Genomic DNA, 21,043 nt, shown 5'->3' with positions numbered 1-21,043 from the left:
ATGAATGAAGCTGGAGTACACTGATAAGAGTGAAATAAGATAGTCAAAGGAAGACAAATACTGCACAGTTTCATTTACCTGAAGTATCTAAAGGAAAAGTCACAGAATCACAGAGTAGAAGGGTGGTTCCAAGAGCTGGGAGGAGGTTGACACAGGGAATGTCTGGTCAGTTATTATAAAATCTTAGTTTCAGAATGGAAAAGTTTTAGAGATGTGCTGAACAACACAGTATATGAAATAAATAGGACAGACTGGACATTTCAAAGCTTAAGAGGGAAAGCTGGAGTGAACTTTCTCCATCCATGCCTGGAGGCTACTCCTTTCTCAGATTCCTCTAGAACTGGGTATGGCATGTGAATACCACTGGGGGCTCCCTGCAGAAGGAAGAAAACTCCCCAGCACTGGGGGCCGTGGGTGAGAGGGGAGAATTCATTCTGAGGCTCTAATAGGAAAGAGTTTGAATGAGGGACTTGGCAGAGTGATGAACCATGACCAATCAAAATGCTATAAGATCTACTAAGAGATGAGATTTACAATTAAATGAAGGTGAGATTGACCCAGTAAAAGGGATTCTGAAACATAGTTTTGTTCATTATGAATCCGGTAGGGATTCTCTGGTGGCTCACTACTTAAGAATCTACCTGGCAATGCAAAAGATATGGTCTCAGTCCCTCATCTGGAAAGATTCCACATGCTGTGGAGCGACTAAGCCCATGTGACACAGCTACTGAGCCCACGTGCCAAAACTATGGAAGCCTGAGAGCCTTAAAACCTGTGCTGTGCAACAAAGAATCCACTACAGTGAGAAGCCTGGGCACCACAACTCAGAGATGGCCTCGCTCTTCATGAGTAGAGAAAAGGCCATGCATCAGTGAAGACCCAGCAGAGCCAATAAAAAAGTTAAGAAAAATTAAAGGATCTTGTAAACATTTTCCTGGTTAGTGATGAGATTTGTCTTCCAAGTTAAAGGATGTTCACTTGGTATAAAATCAATGCATACTGTGAATGTGTATACATCAGTTTTATATATACACTCATTCATGGTGCCTGGTGATGGGAATTTTGTGGGGGAAGTTGACACCAGTAACAATGATGTTTAGGGTGACAAATACAAAGGAAAACAAAACACAAAAAATTCACACACACACAAAGAATCACACTATTCATTATACATAGAGATAAACCCAGTCCCATGGACACAAACCTACACTGTTAACCATAATATAGCTTCTTCCTGGAACTACAGTAATCGCCCACATTATTCTACTTATAATTTATTTTCTATCACCAGGGCCCCTATACTCATTCTCAGCAGGAATTTGGAATTGGTTTGGTCTCTACACTAAAACCAGAGAGAAAGCTCCAACTTTCTCATCTACAAAGTTTTTCTCCCCAACTGAATGATTCTAGAACACACACCAATTTCATATTCTGAAAGGGCCACCTACAAGTTCAGAAGAGAAGATGCTATGAGGATAAGATCACATAAATGCACAGTCTTTGGTTCATTTGGTGACAGTAGAAAACCTGATGAGGAACAGTGGTGGAGTCCAGGGAACCCAGCAAGATCAGCACACACATTCTCAGGATGAAAGGCAAGACCTTTGCCTGGAGGATGGAACTCCCAAGACCACTTGGGTTGGAAATTGCAGAATTTTCTTAGAGGGAATCTTGCTGCAAGAGAGAGAATTCTGTACTCTATAGGGTGTAATAGATGTTAACAATTTCAATATCCTGTGGATTGAGTCATCATGAGTTGGTAATAAGTCTCTCACTCCACTTTGTCTTAGCCAAGGAAATCATCTCTATCTGAAACGAACATCCTCAAAGATTCATAACTTAATTCTACTAAAAAAGAAAGGAAATAATATTTCTGTCTCAGACCAGAAAAAAAAAAAAAAAAAAAAAAACTTGCCTTGGAGACACATGGAGTCTTGTCATGAGGTGGGTTGACTGGCAGGTCTTTGGTGAAACTTAGACACACACAGAGTAACTGTTAGAACACTGGTGAGGCTGCTCAGGAATCATCCAGGAGGTTTTCTTTGTGTGGACATGGGGTGGTGTGTATGGATAAGGGAGGTTAAGAAGCATAGACTGAACTTGTGTTCATCCATGCTCTTTGGAGGAGAAAGGAAATTAAAGGAGAGATGGAAGGAAATGAAAATACAGCTTTGGTTTTCTAGCTAAGAAGAACCTAATAAAAAGGAAATATTCAATCTAAACTGGGAAAACTCTAAAATGTGTGCACTGTTCAGTGAAAGAGACCCATGACTTCACCTGCTTATTTTGAATGCCTTTATTTTTCGCAGATCACTCTTCCTCCAGAATCCACAGTTGCTGCTACTCTACTCATCTTGTTTTCTATGAGACTTTGTACTTGGTTAAAAATAAACTCTGTTAGAGGACTGAAAATAAAATATACAAGATTTGATAACACTGAATTCCTATCATTTAGATACAGCCACTATGAATAACATCTTATTTTTCTATAAATATTTGTTTTCTATACAGTGTGTTCATGTTCACTGAGTCAGTGGCCGTCTATTTCATAAGGGCCATGCAATCAGTGGGACAGTTGATTATAGATAGCATAGAGTATGCATTGACTATCTCTAAACCAGCCAGATAAGAGATTTTGAGCATGAGTCATGGTCACCAGGCTAATAATCAAGTTTTACTTTGAGTTCTTAGTTGCCACTATCCCTTGTGTACATGCCTCAGGGATTTATTAATTTAAAGGCTTATGGTAATGTTACCCAATACAATGACACGTCTTTTGATTCTTATCTGTTTGTGCCTAGTTTAAGCTCTGACACCTGCACTGATGGATGTGACCTGTATTGTCTACATGAAGCTACACAACTCTCTATGAGCTGACAGGAGGATGAGGGTCCCAAGGTGACTTTCACACCAATGACTGTGCTAAAGTTGGCTGTTAGTGCCCACAATAGCTGCCCTGGGTTCTGTGACCACAGAGGCCACCTTATAATGATAGGTGGGATCTGCAACTCTGGATTTGACAGTACTTCCAGACATGAACATGGAGCAGGGTCCCCCGACTCAGACCCCGACTCAGACCCACCTCTGAGTTTTTAGTTTGGCTTTTCCAATTAGGAGATCAAGAGCTGAGAACATAGACCTCTGCACCATCTCAAGCTGACTAATGGGAACATGAACCAAACCTGGGGAAGAGCTATGTTGAAGGCATGAGAGGGAATGAACAGAGACTGTGCAGTGGTGATGAGTCTTTTTACAAAGAAAATTGACAGCTTTATTGTCTAAGAGTAAATATCTCCTGAGGAAATAGACAGGCAGATTCACCATCACACTATGTGGGTTCAACACATGCTCACCTCCAAACACCCTCTTTCACACAATCCTACACCATCTAAATGATGCAACTGCTTCAGGAGGCATTAGAATGTAGAAATCAGTTTTTCCTGAGAGGAATCTCTTTCTCTGTACCCCACATCCCTCACCACCTGGAGGAACCCAAATTCAGGACTCCTCTCCAACCAGAGTTGGCAAAGAGCCCCACCATCATCAGTTAGATTGTTTCTGAGCAGAGTGATGATCCCTCAATATTTAGAATTCTCTTTGGCTGAACCATGCACCTGTAATTAGATAGAATAAAACAGTGTGAGGGCATTAGCAATTTGTATTCTCTGAACTAAGTCGTCTGTAATCTGATTTTTTGTCCTCAGAAAACTAAAACTCTTTAAGTCAATGGCCTCAAAAGAAAACAGAGAGGAACCCTTGTTGATATGCTGGACTATTTCACATAAGATCTCAGTTTCAATTTGACCAACAATTACAAAATTAGTTTCCAAGGAAGAAAACCTTCTGTTGAGCAAAGAACCTACTCTTAAACAGTAGTAACTGATAATTTTTTTAAAATGTTCTTTTGAATCAGCCTGCATTGATAATAAATTTATTCTCAATATTTCCCCTGCCAAAGAATTGTATATATCAGGAATAATGTACATTTTCAGATTACTATAACTGCATTCAATTGAATAAAAAAGAAGTGAAGTAAGTCTCATCCCAGATAAAGACAGGTGAGCTTCCCTTCAGAGTGTTCAGAGGCTGTTCCTCAGTCCAGCCCTGGTACAGTTCCTCCACCAGGTCTTCCTGGACAGCTAGAGGGACACAGAGTGGCTGTCAGCACACTGGTGAGGCTGCTCACAAATACCTCAGGGGATTTTTCTTGATGGGGATATGGGGATATGCATGTGGGAGGTTAGCAACTATGGACTGAACTGCCAGTGAATCATCCTCTTTGCTGGATGAAGGAGAGTAAAGAAGAGGAGAAGCAAAGAAATGATACAGAGCTTCTGAATTTTAACTAATGATAACCTAACCAATGGGGAAAAAGGAAACACTAAATTGCATGCCAGCTTTCCATGACAGAGACCCATGACTGAATTCAATCCTACCTTTCCAAATAGCTATTATCAATCATGTGATATTTTTTCCCAGTCTTCATTTTCCAAAGAATGTTTGCATGTCTACTGAGTCAGTGGCTGTCCACACTCACAGAATTCATACATTTAGTCATACAAGTAGCTATAGAATGAGAGCCACACCCCTTTTCCATTGGCAGCCTCAAAGGGGGGAATGAGAGAATTAATTCTTAACGTAGGTTGATAAAGAGTCCAGGACCCTCTAGGAGGAGAAAGCAGTCCAGATACCTAGAGGAGGAGGAGAAAAGGACAACCTTTTTTTTATTGTTTTTCCTATGTTCCTTCCTCTTCATTACATTTTTTTTTTCTTTAAGCCCAGTGCTAATCATTACACAGCAAAACAACTCATCTTGCTGAAGGGTATGATTTTCCTTAAACTTTGTACCAATGATTATATAGCAACAATGTGTCCAACAAGGAGTACATATTTCTCCTTCTTAAGAACCTTCTGACTAATCCTGTTATCTTAGACTGTATATTGTGGTAGTGGGTCTTGTAAGATCTTCACAACCTTGAGATATTCTTTTGATTTATTGTTAATAACCAATTGAAAGCGTATATAACTCCTTACTGAAAACTAACAAGCTGGCATTCCTTCTGCCCCCTTCAGATGTCTATGTCGGAAGCTTTCCCTCTCTTTTATACTTTAATGTAACTCCATTATACAAAACACTCCACGTGGTCAAGCCTGGTCTCTGGCCATGGATTGACATCTTCCTTCAGAGGTCATGAATCCTGGTGTAGTACAAGTCTCACAGCTGCAACCTACAGCCCCCATGTCACATCCTGACTCTAAATCTCCCCCATGAAGTTTTCACTGTCCTGGACTACCCTATATGGTTGCTTTCCTGCCCTGGAAGGGCTTGGACCTGCCCGACTGATCTCTTCCTTCTAGATGTCAGAAAACTCTCTGCTTGTTTTCTCAAGGAATGCTTTTGGGGATGTCATTGGTGATGACAAAGACTAGGAAGAGCAAGGGTGAACATGGGGTCTGGGGTGAAAAGGTGAGGCAGACAAGTGAGGAACATGTTTCTATCATGACCCCTACTCACTTATTGGTGCTGAAGAATCACCAGCAAAAGCAGTGGGATCTGTTGCTGAGTGTAACCACAAAACTGGAGGAAAAAGGGTGATAACAATCCATGCAGACGAGTGGAGGATGCCCTGAGCATGTCTCCCCAGGGCACAGGTCCTGTCCACAGATGCCCCCAAGGTTGCTTGGCTGGCTCCTCCAGCAGCTCTTACATTTGCAGGGTGTCTGGGGGGCACTGTGGGGACACTATTTCTCAACTGGGATTGGAAGTTCCATAGATTCTTCTTTATCTGTGGCCAACTCCAACTAAAGAAATACCAGAACACAATTCAGTGCTGTGTGCACTTGGGATGTGTGGCAGGATTCAAGTTACTCATCTTCCTTTATTTTTTATTTCCATTTTGTCATTAATAGCATATTACTTGTTTTAGTACAGCTTAAAAATCAGTGTCTTCTGTAAACTTTAATGTTGCAATATGCTAAACATTTACAAGGTATATTTTTATTAAAATAGCAATTAATATTTTAGAATCATAAATCTCAGGAGAGTTTGGCTGGGGTTAGAAAGGATTATTGGAGAAGGCAATGGCAACCCACTCCACTACTCTTGCCTGGAAAATCCCATGGACGGAGGACCCTGGAAGGCTGTAGTCCATGAGGTCGCTAGGAGTCGGACACAACTGAGCTACTTCACTATCACTTTTCACTTTTCACTTTCATGCATTGGAGAAGGAAATGGCAACCCACTCCAGTGTTCTTGTCTAGAGAATCACAGGGACTAGGGAGCCTGGTGGGCTGCACAGAGTCAGACACGACTGAAGTGACTTAGCAGCAGTAGCAGCAGCAGAAAGGATTATTAGGGAAAGTAGAGACTTCATGTGTCTGTCCATTTTGGCCATGCAGGTCTCAGGAGCCTTTGTACTAAGTGTAGGGTGGGGGGCAGGTTCCCCCACTCCCTGTGGCATCTGACCTCCTGATCCTCCCAGGACCCCAGGGGTGAGGGGACTCAGCCCTTTAGTCCAAGATCCCAGAGCCTTCCTTTCCTCTGCCTGAGTCTCACCATCCAGGGGACCCGTCAGTTGAAGCTGCCAACCAGACGCCCAGGTATACTTGCTCCTGTGGGACATTTCTAGACACTCCTCACTAACAGACAACATCCTCAGCAAACAGAGGCAAACAGACCCAGTGTCCTGTGGGCTGACCCCCAGGGACGTCAGGGCCCAAGGTCAAGGCCAGATCCTGAGGGTATGCTCGGGTCCTGCACACCATCCCCAGAGAGCCCTCTTCTGTCTGGCTCTGCACCTCCCCAGGGACTCCATCACCTGTGTTGGTGTTGCAGGTTCTGGTCTGAGTCCTGGACCCCAGCCTGGGCCTCTGAAAGGATGGAGTCCACACACCATCAGGAGTCTTATCTGGACCAAGATTGAAAGAGGCCTCACTGCTCATCTCCTGAGGCGTATGTTTAGTACAAGCTCAGTTGTTTGGTTGTATAGATTTAGTATGAGTTTTATGTATAGTTTTGTGTTTTTTTTCCTGTTATGTGTATTTATGGTCTATATGTTCAGTTATGTATGCTTGTTCTATATTTAAAGTTTTTATATTAAATTTTATTTATCCATCTTGTTGCCTTTAAAATAATTCTCTATAAAATTAAACACACATAAGAAAGCACTCTCAAAAGAGGTAGAACTCAGTGGATATTGTAATGCAGACACCTTAGTGTCTACCACCAAACTTGCTCCCTCTCTCATGTAATGCTCATACAGTCTCAGTTGAGTGAGGAATTGTAAATTTAGTATTTACCATCTTTCCTTGTGTCATGTCTTTCAAAGGATTCTGTTTTCTGAAGTCTGTTTTTTCCATTACTCATAGTAACTTTATTACCCTAGATCTTTCATGATGGCTTGAATGTCAGGACTTTTGATATTCAAGCAGTTTGGTTGGGAAAGAATTCATGAATCATCATGTTTCTCCTTGAGTATCTTAACAGTGTGGCCTTATTTCTATAGGCACAGGGTATTTCTATCCATAAACGTTGACAAAATTCTAATTTTTTTTTTCCTTATATGTCACTTGCTCTTTTATTCTAGATACCCAAAGGACTTTTGTTTCTCTTTAAAGCCCAATAATATTTCCAGAACATCACTTTCTATTAATCACTGCAAGTTAATTCTCATAGTTCTCTTTAATAAACAGCTTCAAACTTTTTTTACTTTAAGAATAATTTGCATGATAATATTTAGTATTTGCTTTCCATCTTGGCTTTGATTTTTTTTTCAGATATTCCAGTCATTCATATATCAGATCTATCTTCCACTTTTCACACTTTTGACAAATAGGTTGCAATTTTTTTTGCTATATTTATATTCCAGGAATATTTATTCAATAGGTTTTAAGAGTTTCCTTCTTTCCCTCCACTTTCTTACAATGCATATTTTCATCATATTTCTCCTAACTTAAGTTTTATCTATAGTGATATTTTCAATATTTTCTTAATCTTCTGAGCAATGTGCATTTGTCTATGAGTTCTTTAATCCTGATCTTTCCTATTTTGAATCATTTTTTTAAAAATTTCAGTCTTTATTATTAAACATGTCATTATTCATAACAAAAGAATCATTGCACCCATAGAGAATTTGCTAGAGATTTGTGTAGGACTTTTTTATTTTCCAGTTTTTTTAATTGAAGTATAATTGGCTTATAACAATGACCGTTCCAGATGCACAGCATAGTGATTTAATATTTCTATAGACTACAAATGATCCCCACAATAATTCTAGTTACATCTGCAACCAAACAAGCTTCATATAATATTCTTGACTATAGTCTCCATATTGCATAGTTCAACTCCTTACTCATTTATTTGTAACTGAAAGCTTGTAAGGCTTAATCTCCATTTCCAATTTCTTTTATCACCTTTCTTCCCTGGCAATCATGTTTGTCCTCTGTCTATGACTCTTTCTGTCTTCTTATGTATGTTGAATTGTTTTGTTTTTATGATTCCACATACAAGTGAAATTTTACTGTTTGTCCTTCTCATTCTGACTTACTTTACTTAGTTTAATATGCTCTGTGTCCTTTCATGTCACAAATGGCAAGATTTATTCCTTTTTTATGACTGAGTAGTATTGCCCTGAACATACGTACTACATCTTCATCATCCATTCATCTGTTGATGGACATTTAAGGCTCTCTATCTTGGTTTGGCCTTTTGAGTGATGCTGCAGGGAATATAGAGGTATCTATGTCTTTTTAAATTATTGTTCTTATTTTCTTAGGAAAAATACCTAGAATTGGAATAGCTGGGTCCTATGGTATCTCGAATTTTCACTTTTTTGAGGAGATTCCCGTACTTAAGATATATTACTTAAGATACCACCTAATAATGCATCTTAGTACACTTTGTCTCATGCTTTACATACCAACAAATATTCCTTTCTGTTTTCTTTACTAGATATTGATTCTTTAAAGACAGAAATTCTTAGAGCACACCTTTCTTCCCCTGATCCTTAAACATAGTCTGCAGTAACTAGAAAAGAGTTCATGAATTTTTTTCCTCATATTTTGAAGGCTTTTTAAAATTCCTGTAAATAAAGTTGATATTTTCTACAACCATGAATTATTAAGGGTGCCACTGAATGGAATACATAAAAACCTGTAAAAGCAAATTTAATAAAAATAACTTTGATTACAAAACATGTTTGTTTCTATATTAATGGACTGATTGATAGGATACAGGCTGGAATGCAGAATTATGGAGAAAGGAGATACAGAAAGTGTGGGGATGCATAAAAGGGCAGACTTCTCTGCAAGGGCAGAAAAAGTAACATTTGCTTGTCCAAAGATAGAAAATATAATTCTGTAGCTGCGGTGGAAAGTGAACTTTCCCAAAGAAAAGATTTAATTCCAACATAATAAAATTTGTTTTCAGTCTTTGTTTTTCTTCTTGGTAGAAAAAAAAAAAAAAGTTAATGTTAACTTGCGTGTGTGTGTGTGTGTGTGTGTGTGTGTGTGTGTGTGTGTGCTTGTTCCATCTGACTCTTTGCCACGCTATGGACTGTAGCTCATCAGGCTCTTGTGCCCATGGGATTTCCCAGGCAATAATATTAGAGTGGATTGCCATTTCATCCTCCAGGGGACCTTCTCAAGGACTGAGCCTTTGTTTCCTTGCACTGCAAGCAGATTCCTTACCACTGAGCCACCCAGGAAGCCCCAATAACTCCAATGAAATCTGAATTTCTGCTGGTTTTGGTACTGACTACAATGAGTACGTCATCACTGTAAAATCACAAAAAGTTCTTTGGGGCAGGATACATGCACTTGAATGTAAAGAAGCAATATCCGACATGGGGTTGTGCTAATTCATGAAGAAACTTTGTTTGAAAGGTTTTCTTGGCTTGTATAGACTGTGATCTAAGGCCTTTTTGCTTATGTTTTATTTTTAACAAGTTGCTTGTCATATCTCTGTTGATGCACATCTTCATAACTGGTGTTTTGCACCTTGTGGGCACTTTTACACTTCTCAGAGGGCATCAGGTGTGAGTATCCTGCATGGCCTGGCACTTGCTTTCATCAACTACAGAAATGCCTCCTGCTGTTTTTTTTTGTTGTTGTTGTTGTTGTTTTTGTCTCATGGTTGGTTATACTCATTCTGCCCTGTGACACCCACAATCCCAAATGTCTTCAATATTGACCTTCTTATCCTCATTACTTAGCCTAACTTCTGTCCTGAAGGAATATGCTGGGGGAAAACAGGGAGCACTCAACTCACATAGTTTGCCCTTGCTTTCTCCTGACTCCTAAAGGTAACAAATCAAATTTTCTGTTTGAATCATGAAAATTGCCAAGTATCAAGAAATATCAAACTGTTAGATATTAAACAAGTAAAATAACCCTTCTTTCTCAAGTTTAAAATTTTAAATATGTACATATATTTAAAATTACTATCAAAAGCATTTAACAAATCTTAAATACAACTAACACTTTTATATGCAATATTCCCTTAGAGCTTATCGCTTTTTTAATAATTCATTTCTGTATCATTTCATTTATCAAATATCTAATAATTCAAATTGTCATTATGTCATTTATACCTAAATAAAAATCAGATTCTACTAAATATTAACTTCTTTTCCAAAAGGCAAACGGAGTTATATCTTCAGTTCAGTTCAGTCGCTCAGTCATGTCCGACTCTTTGCGACCCCATGAATCACAGCATGCCAGGCCTTCCTGTCCATCACCAACTCCCAGAGTTCACTCAGACTCATGTCCATCGTGTCAGTGATGCCATCCAGCCATTTCATCCTCTGTCGTCCCCTTCTCCTCCTGTCCCCAATCTCTCCCAGCATCAGAGTCTTTTCCAATGAGTCAACTCTTCCCATCAGGTGGCCAAAGTACTGGAGTTTCAGCTTTAGCATCATTCCTTCCAAAGAAATCCCAGGGCTGATCTCCTTCAGAATGGACTGGTTGGATCTCCTTGCAGTCCAAGGGACTCTCAAGAGTCTTCTCCAACACTACAGTTCAAAAGCATCAATTTTTTGGCACTCAGCTTTCTTCACAGTCCGACTCTCACATCCATACATGACCACAGGAAAAACCATAGCCTTGACTAGACGGACCTTTGTTGACAAAGTAATGTCTCTGCTTTTCAATGTGCTATCTAGATTGGTCATAACTTTTCTTCCAAGGAGTAAGCGTCTTTTAATTTCATGGCTGCAGTCACCATCTGTAGTGATTTTGGAGCCCCCCAAAATAAAGTCTGACACTGTATCCACTGTTTCCCCAACTATTTCCCATGAAGTGATGGGACCAGATGCCATGATCTTCATTTTCTGAATGTTGAGCTTCAAGCCAACTTTTTCACTCTCCTCTTTCACTTTCATCAAGAAGCTTTTTAGTTTCATTTCACTTTCTGCCATAAGGGTGGTGTCATATGCATATCTGAGGTTATTGATATTTCTCAAGGCAATCTTGATTCCAGCTTGTGATTCTTCCAGCCCAGCGTTTCTCATGATGTACTCTGCATATAAGTTAAATAAGCAGGGTGACAATATACAGCCTTGACGTACTCCTTTTCCTATTTGGAACCAGTCCATTGTTCCATGTCCAGTTCTAACTGCTGCTTCCTGACCTGCATACAAATTTCTCAAGAGGCAGGACAGGTGGTCTGGTATTCTCATCTCTTGAAGAATTTTCCACAGTTTATTGTGATCCACACCATCAAAGGCTTTGGCATAGTCAATAAAGCAGAAATAGATGTTTTTCTGGAACTCTCTTGCTTTTTCCATGATCCAGCGGATGTTGGCAATTTGGTCTCTAGGTTCGTCTGCCTTTTCTAAAACCAGCTTGAATATCTGGAAGTTCATGGTTCATGTATAACTGAAGCCTGGCTTGGAGAATTTTGAGCATTACTTTACTAGCGTGTGAGGTAAGTGCAATTGTGCAGTAGTTTGAGCATTATTTGGCATTGCCTTTCTTTGGGATTGGAATGAAAGCTGACCTTTTCCAGTCCTGTGGCCACTGCTGAGTTTTCCAAATTTGCTGGCATATTGAGTGCAGCACTTTCACACATAAGTTTATTGATACTTAAGAGATCCTGTTCCACAAATTAATTTTTAAAACATAATTTACTTCTATTTGATTATTGTCTTTATGGTCTTTTCAGAGGCTTGATGTTTGAATAAATGAATACATTTTTTGGGTTTCCCTAGTGACTCAGATGGCAAAGAATCCACTTGCAATTCAGGAGACCTGGAATATATCCCTGGGTCTGGATGATCCCCTGGAGAAGGGAATAACAACCCATTCCAGTATTCTTGCCTGGAGAATTCCATGGATAGAGGAGTCTGGCAGGCTACTGTCCATGGGGTCACAAAGAGTCGGACATAACTGAGTGACTAACACACACACACACACACACACACACAGATTAGTTATCATAGTTCTATCTGCAATAACATGATGCATTTCTATGATTAACAACTGTATGCAGAAAAAAATGAGGTTTTTGTATGAATTTCTACGTAAACTGGAACTGTTTCTTCAGTTAGGAATATGAACATTTTAAAGTAGCATGATTGCAGTCTCTGGGCTGCGGTGAAGGGCTGCTGGGTGTCCCTACATCTGCCTCCTTCCCAGGGAGGAACTGGTGCTCTGAGCAGAGAGGGCCTGCTCACAAGCCATCCCCAGGTTCCTTCCAGATGCATACTCTACCTACAGAATATTGGGACTAAAAGCAATTTCAGTGAATGGGTTTCATGTGCTTTTGTTACCAGAGTTTCCAGTGAACCAAAATGATGCCATTGTGGCAAGAAGTAAGGGCACAACACAAGTGATCAGAAAGTCAGCGTCAGCTTCCACCAGCACTGATGACCTTGAAGAAGTCTTCCAGGCAGGAGATGGAGTGAAGCCTTGTAGGCAGTGCAGCTGCATCTCACCAGCCACTGGTGGTGATGAGTTATCATCTCTCAATGAATCTTTAATACCCATCTTTTGAGAAGCAGCCTGCAATTGCACGGCTTGAGATACTTTTATTTAAGCCATGTTTAGCAGCACTGTTATAGCAGGGATCTAGCAGTGAACAAAGCAGTCAAATCTTGCTTTCAAAAGAATTGCAGGAAATACTGACAAACAGATAAGTAAATGAACATGTGTTGTAAAGTGACTGAATTCTTCACAAGGACTATGAAAAAATAATAAACCACAGAAAAGGGGGGAATGTGATGAGAATTACTACATTAGATAAAGCAGTTATGTTAGCCCCATAAATAACACTTTTGTGGATGATGTAGTATGCATAAATGTAAAAGAGTCTAAATGCACGGGTCATGGTGAGGGGAGGATGGAGTGATTGTGGTTAGTATCTAGATTGCTTAGAGAAGAAGTCATCTTCCAATAAATCTCTCTCAATTCCATCGATATTCCTCCAGACTGATGCCCCATTATCACTCACTTGAAGCACATTTAAATATTCATCCCTCCTCCCTTCATAAGGCACACCCATGATTTTCACAAAATTTTGTCTTTTAACTTTGCAACACAACTTCTAGAATTCCCTCTGCCTGAACTACTTTATCCATCTGTCTTGCCCCTTATATTTCAAAGATTAACTACTAGCATATCTTCAAATCTCAAACATCTGAGCATTTTAATTCTTTGTAAAGTCATCCTTAACACTGAAATGATTCCAATTGACACATTTAGATTTTGTCTGCCCAATTCCTTTTCCCATTCCCTCCTTGTGCCTAAATACCTGCTTCCCATTGGTGAAATGTTTCCCCCTTACCCTCTTGATGCTGGTAGAGTTTTAATAAAGTGATTTCTCTCCACCAAAAGCAGAAGGGACAGCAGAGGATGAAATGTTTGGATGGGATCCCCAACTCAGTGGATATGAATTTGAGTGAACTCCAGGGGATAGTGAAGGACAGGGAAGCATGGAGTGCTGCAGTCCATGGGTTTGCAAAGAGTTGTACACGACTTAGCCACTAAACAACAATCTCTGCCAGGGTAAGCATATTTGCCAGGCTAAATTTAAAGAGTTCCTTACACCCCTGAAGTCAGTGATTGTTCCAAGAAAAGGTTCAAGGTCTATGAACAGGCAGTCAAAAATAGTTTGTGACATACTTACAAAATGATAAAGGAAAATCTTATAAAAAGGAACCAATAATAGGCAATTGAATGAAAAGATGGAGAGCAAGTGAGAGAGTGCTGACAACAGTGATTAGTCTGTTGGCCCAGCCTTTCCTGAAGCCAGTCAGCCTTCAGAATCTCTGGTTTTATGTGAGAAAAAGACAGGTACTAAGACATGGAAATGTAATGGGTTTTAAAACTCAATTTAAAATTAAACTTGCTAACTAATACTGCTCTCCCACATATTCACCAACAAAACACATAAGACATTAGTTTGTAACTCTGCCTACTAACAATTTCTCCCTAGACTAGTGGGCTAAAGTCTGTGGGGTTGCAAAGAGTCAGATATAACTGAGTGACTGAGCACATACGCAGACTCTAAAATATGGTGAGAGAAAGAGATTGTTGCTTTCTGGGAATGGCTGTACCATTCCCAGAGTTCACTGTTGTATCTATCACCTTTGATCATTGGGAAAATATTTACAAAACTCAACATACAGAAAATGAAGATCATGTCATCTGGTCCCATCACTTCATGGGAAATAGATGGGTAAACAGTGGCAACAGTGTCAGACTTTATTTTGGGGGCTCCAAAATCACTGCAGATGGTGACTGCAGCCATGAAATTAAAAGACGCTTACTCCTTGGAAGAAAAGTTATGACCAACCTAGATAGCACATTGAAAAGCAGAGACATTACTTTGCCAGCAAAAGTCCATCTAGTCAAGGCTATGGTTTTTCCTGTGGTCATGTATGGATGTGAGAGTCAGACTGTGAAGAAAGCTGAGCGCCGAAGAATTGATGCTTTTGAACTGTAGTGTTGGAGAAGACTCTTGAGAGTCCCTTGGACTGCAAGGACATCCAACCAGTCCATTCTGAAGGAGATCAGCCCTGGGATTTCTTTGGAAGGAATGATGCTAAAGCTGAAACTCCAGTACTTTGGCCACCTCATGCGAAGAGTTGACTCATTGGAAAAGACTCTGATGCTGGGAGGGATTGGGGGCAGGAGGAGAAGGGGATGACAGAGGATGAGATGGCTGGACGGCATCACTGACTAGATGGACGTGAGTCTGGGTGAACTCTGGGAGTTGGTGATGGACACGGAGGCCTGGTGTGCTGCGATTCATGGGGTCGCAAAGAGTCGGATATGACTGAGTGACTAAACTGAACTGAACTGAAATCAATATACAGCAATCTTTATCATATTTTCCATGTTACTTTACATCATAACCCTGAGATGGACACTTCCGAGTCTCTGTTGAGGTTTTTTACTTTTGTTTCTTCTCTTTATTTCAGTGGAATTGTTTCTCCCCCTTCTGTTGATTCCTATAATCACACATTACAGGGGCTGCATGTTATTCTTTCTTAACTGTAGTAATAGTTAGGAAAGTCTCAGTAATTGCTGGGGGTTTCCAATCAGTTTATGACCTGTCCCATAACAGAAAATTTCTGATTATTTAGAGCACCACTAATAAAATACCACTCAAGAACCTAATGGCTTTCACTCATCCATGATTGCTGTTGTTGTTCAGTCACTCAATCATGTCCAACTCTTCGCTAATGCATGCACTGCACCAGTCCAGGCTCCTTTGTCCTTCACTATTTCCTGGAGCTTGCTCAATCTCATGTCCATTGAGTTGATGATGCCATTCAACCATCTCATCCTCTGTTGCCCTCCTCTGCTCCTGCCCTGAATCTTTCCCAGCATAAGGGTCTTTTCCAATAAATCAGCCCTTCACGTCAAGTGGCCAAAGTATTAGAGCTTCAGCATCAATCCCTCCAGTGTATATTCAGGGTTGATTTCCTGTTGGATAGACTTGTTTGAGCTCCTTGCAGTCCAAGGGACACTCAAGAGTCTTCTCCTGCACTACAATTTGAAAGCATCAATTCTTAGTCACACAGCCTTCTTTATGGTCCAACTCTCACATCCATACATGAGTTCTAAAAAAAGCATAGCTTTGACAAGACGGGCCTTTGTCAGCTAAGTGATGTGATACTTTTGTAAGTACCAGTCATCTATATCTATCTATCTATCTATCTAGATAGATAGATAGATATTTGCCTGAAGCACCCAAAGTAGGCAGTGGTTTCCTCACACAACTATGAATGAAATCATATGGATAACTATGAATGAAATCCCATGGACAGAGGAGCCTGGGGGCTATAGTCCATGGGGTCACAAAGAGTCAGACAAGACTGAAGTGACTTAGCACATATGAATGAAACAGACTAGACCATCAAAATATTTCCAAGGAAAGACCATCAAAAATGGCAACTGGGATATTTTTGGTCCATTTTGAGTTGAGTCTTGTTTTTGATGTAAGATAAAGGTCTGGTTTCATTTTTGGATGTGACTGTCCATTTCCCCAAATATATTCATTGAAGTAACTATTCTATTCACATTGTATTCTAAATTAATTGATCACTGATGTGTGGTTTTATTACTGGGTTCTCTGTTCCACTGATTTATGTCTATTTTTATATCAATGCCATATTTTGACTACTGTAGCTTTGTAATGTAATTTTAAATCAAAGAACATGAGACATCCAACTTTGGTTTTCTCAAGGTTATTTTTGCTATTTGGACCTTTTATGTTTCTGTACACATAGCAGGATTGTTTCACTACTCTGAATAATGCCACTGATAATTCTGTTAGAGATTTCATTGAATATGTGGATTGCTTTGGGCAATATGGTGATTTTAGCAATAATGATTCTTTTAATCCACGAGCATAGAATACCGATTTGCTTCTTTTGCCTTTCTCAATTTATTTTGTCAATGTCTTAGAGTTTGCAGTATAAAAAGCTCTCACTTTTCTTTACTAAATTTACTCCTAGGCATTTTATTATTTTTTGATGCAACTGTAATATCTAAAGCTCAGGTACATGTTCTGCTGATCTTATCTCTATTTTATTGAATAGCTGTTAGAGTGACCATCATTTATTAATGAAGTTTTATCAGATATTGATCACTTGGTTATATGCAGTTTTCTTCAATATATACACTTTAATAAATGCCTCCTTTATTAAGGTTAAGCTTCACATTTCTATGGCTAATTTACTCTCTTGGACTCCAAAATGACTGGGGATGGTGACAGCAGTCATGCAAATAAAAGATGCTTGCTGCCTGGAAGGAAAGCTATGACAAACCCAGGCAGCACTTTAAAAAGACATCACTTAATTGAAAAGGTCCATCTAGTCAAAGCTATGGTTTTTCCAGTAGTTGTACAAATGTAAGAGTTGGACCGTAAAGAAGGCTGAATGCCAAAAAATTGATATTTTTGAATTGTGGGGCTGGAGAAGACTCTTGAGAGTCTGTTTGACTGCAAGTGGATCAAGCCAGTAAATCCTAAAGGAAATCTGCACTGAATATTCATTGAAATGACTGAAGCTGGAGTTGCAATATTTTAGCCTCCTGTTGCGAAGATCAGACTCATTGGAAAAGTCTCTGATGCTGGGAAAGATTGAAGGCAAAAGGACAAGAGGGAATCAAAGGATGAGGTAGTTAGATAGCATCACTGACTCAATGAACATTAAGTTGAGCAAACTCTGGGAGATAGTGAAGGACAGGGAAGCTGGGTGTGCTTCAGTTGATGGTGTTGCAAAGAGCTGAACATGACAGAGACTGAAAAACAACAGTGTCACATACTAACTAACACTGTTTTAGATTTAAAAATAAGACCAAGACTTTTCCAATTGCTCTCTCATATCCAGCAAATTGTGTTATATAGGAAATATTTTCAGTGAGAAAATAGATTTAATCATGATCCTAATACCAGAATCAATGAAGGACTAGGAAACCTGGCATGCTACAGTCCATGGAGTCACAAAGATTCAGACATGACTTAGTGACTCTTTTCCAGTATAGGTCATTATAGAGTACTGATAGAGGAGGCTGATGGACTACAGTCAATGGAGTTGCAAAGAGTTGGACATGACTGAGTGACTAAGCACCGTACATAGGGTATTGACTCGAGTTCCCTGTGTTTTATAGTAGATCCTTATTAGTTGTCTACTTTGTATATAGTAGTGCATAAATACCAATCCCAATCTCCGAATTTATACCAGACATTTTTTCTCAATCAGCTTATTCTTTGAGCATATACTTTAGCAAGTGCGTCAATTCCTTTTCTTCTATGATGATATGTGAACGTTGTATAACCCAGGAATGTCTTTCTCAAGAACTTCTGAGCCTTCCTTCCTAAAAGTAATAATAAAAAAAACGTGTCCCTTTATCCCAGTCTGTGTGGAAAATTTCCACAAGTGCCGATGACTCAGCACAGATGGGAAACTTGAGGCTGAGGACCTGTGTTATCTTCTCATTAGCTCATTCAGTGTTTATAAATCTCGCCCCCCCTCCACCAGTCAGTTGTTTCAGGGGAGCTGGTTTCAGTCTTTCTCCTTGCAATAGTCTTGACCTTTATCACAATGTCTTGAATAAAGTTTTCCTTGCCTATTTAAGTCTATCCAGTGTAATGTTTTGGGGAAGATCTGTGGCTCTTTTCTATTAACTAACTAACTAAAGAAAAATCTTGCACTCAAAATACACAGTGACAGTTGCTTCAGTCAGTTTCAGGTACAGTAACAGAATACCTTGGATTAGGGTGCTTATACAATACTTATTTGTTTCTCATAGTTCTAAAGATTGAGAGTTCAAGGTCAGGATGCAGCAAGGTCAGGTTTTAGTGACTGCATTCTTACTTGCATTTTGCCACCTTCTCAGTTATCTTCAAGTGACAGAAATAGAGAAAGGACTAGCTCTATTCCTCTTTTTATAAACATGGTAATGTCATAGGGACTCCACTCTCGTGGCCTAATTACCTCCCAAAGGCTCCACCTCTTGCAACCATCCCACTGGAAGTGAGGGTTTCAATGTGTAAATTTATGTGGGGACACAGAGATTCAGTTCATAACAATAATAGCTCGTGCTATTTATAGTTAACAGAATTTACTTAGAATTTTCAAGGTACTATACATTCTCTAAGGTGATCCTGTTTCATTGTTCTTACATAATTTATTCTTTTTTTCTCTTAATTTTATTTTATTTAACTTTACAATATTGTATCGGTTTTGGCATATATCAAAGTGAATCTGCCACAGGTATACATGTTTTCCCCATCCTGAGCCCTCCTCCCTCCCCATACCATCCCTCTGGGTCATCCCAGTGCACCAGCCCCAAGCATCGAGTATCATGCATCAAACCTGGACTGGCGACTCATTTCATATATGATATTATACATATTTAAATGCCATTCTCCCAAATCATCCCACCCTCTCCCTCTTATTCTGTTTAATTATTACAAATATTCACCAGCTTTTGTAGATAGTTGTTAAATCAACTATAGGAAATTTTTTTTAAAAATCCAATATGTTGATTGGTCAAAGAAATATTAATCTAGAAGAGTCTTGCTAGAGTTTGCTGTTACTCCAAACTTGATCCAGAATGGCTACTCTGATCTATGTTGATAAGGAAAATGGAGAACTAGGCATCCTTGTGGCTCCTAAGGATGGGCTGAAGCTGGGGTCTGTGCCTTTCAAAGCTTTAGATGGGAGATCTCATGTTTAAACACTGCATGTTGGCAAAATTTTTGATGCTCCACCAGCTTTACCAAAAACTGCCAGAAAGGCTTTGGGAACTGTCAACAGAGCTACAGAAAAATCAGTTAAGACGAATGGACCACTCAAACAGAAACAGACAACTTCTCTATGAAAAAGATTACTGAGAAGACTGTTAAAGCAGAAAGTTTGGTTCCTGCCTCAGATGACACCTATCCAGAAATAGAAAAATTCTTTCCCTTCAATCCATTAGATTTTGAGAGTTTTGACCTGCCTGAGGAGCACCAGATCGCCCACCTCCCCTTGATTGGAGTGCCTCTCATGATCCTTGATGAGGAGAGAGAGCTTGAGCAGCTATTATACGTGGGCCCCCCTTCGCCTCTGAAGATGCCTCCTCCGCTGAGGGAGTCCAACCTGTTGAGTCTCCCTCAAGCATTCTGTCAACTCTGGATGTTGAATTGCCACCTGTTTGCTGTGACTTAGATATTTAAATTTCTTAGCACTTTATAGTTTGGGTATGTATTAATGGTTTGTATTAATAAAGCAATTATTTGTGTAAAAAAAAAAAAAGAAATGTTAATCTACTTGGCAAATTGGAGCTGTATTAAAACTCAGTTAATTCTTCACCATTGAAATCATTAATCAGTTCAGATCAGTTCAGTCGCTAAGTCCTGGCCAACACTTTGTGACCCCATGAATCGCAGCACCCCAGGCCTCCCTGTCCATCACCAACACCCGGAGTTCACTTAGACTCATGTCCATCGAGTCAGTGACGCCATCCAGACATCTCATCCTCTGTCATCCCCTTCTCCTCCTGCCTCCAATCCCTCCCAGCATCAGAGACTTTTCCAATGAGTCAACTCTTCGCATCAGGTGGCCAAAGTACTGTAGTTTCAGCTTTAGCATCACTCCTTCCAAAGAACACCCAGGGCTGATCTCCTTCAGAATGGACTGGTTGGATCTCCTTGCAGTCCAAGGGACTCTCAAGAGTCTTCTCCAAAATCAAAGTTCAAAAGCATCAATTCTTTGGCGCTCAGCTTTCTTCACAGTCCAACTCTCACATCCATACATGATCACAGGAAAAACCATAGCCTTGACTAGATGGACCTTTGTTGGCAAAGTAATGTCTCTGCTTTTCAATATGCTATCTAGGTTGGTCATAACTTTCCTTCCAAAGAGTAAGTATCTTTTAATTTCATGGCTGCATTCACCATCTTCATTGATTTTGGAGCCCCCCAAAATAAAGTCTGACACTGTTTCCACTGTTTCCCCATCTATTTCCCATAAAGTGATGGGACCAGATGTCATGATCTTCGATTTCTGAATGTTGAGCTTAAGGCAACTTTTTCACTCTCCTCTTTCAC

At 39.8% G+C, this 21,043-nt stretch overlaps 1 protein-coding gene and 1 pseudogene across 1 annotated transcript in view; both read left to right on the top strand.

Moving 5' to 3' along the window:
• Positions 1-21,043, top strand: part of LOC133227550 (fibrous sheath CABYR-binding protein-like) — a 513,720-nt gene that overhangs the window by 243,763 nt on the left and 248,914 nt on the right. The gene's annotated exons all lie outside the window — the stretch shown is intronic.
• Positions 19,567-20,179, top strand: LOC133227397 (securin-like; annotated as a pseudogene).

Source organism: Bos javanicus, chromosome 16 (assembly GCF_032452875.1).
Source record: "Bos javanicus breed banteng chromosome 16, ARS-OSU_banteng_1.0, whole genome shotgun sequence".
Taxonomy (NCBI): domain Eukaryota; kingdom Metazoa; phylum Chordata; class Mammalia; order Artiodactyla; family Bovidae; genus Bos; species Bos javanicus.
This window is presented reverse-complemented; position numbering and strand designations above follow the sequence as displayed.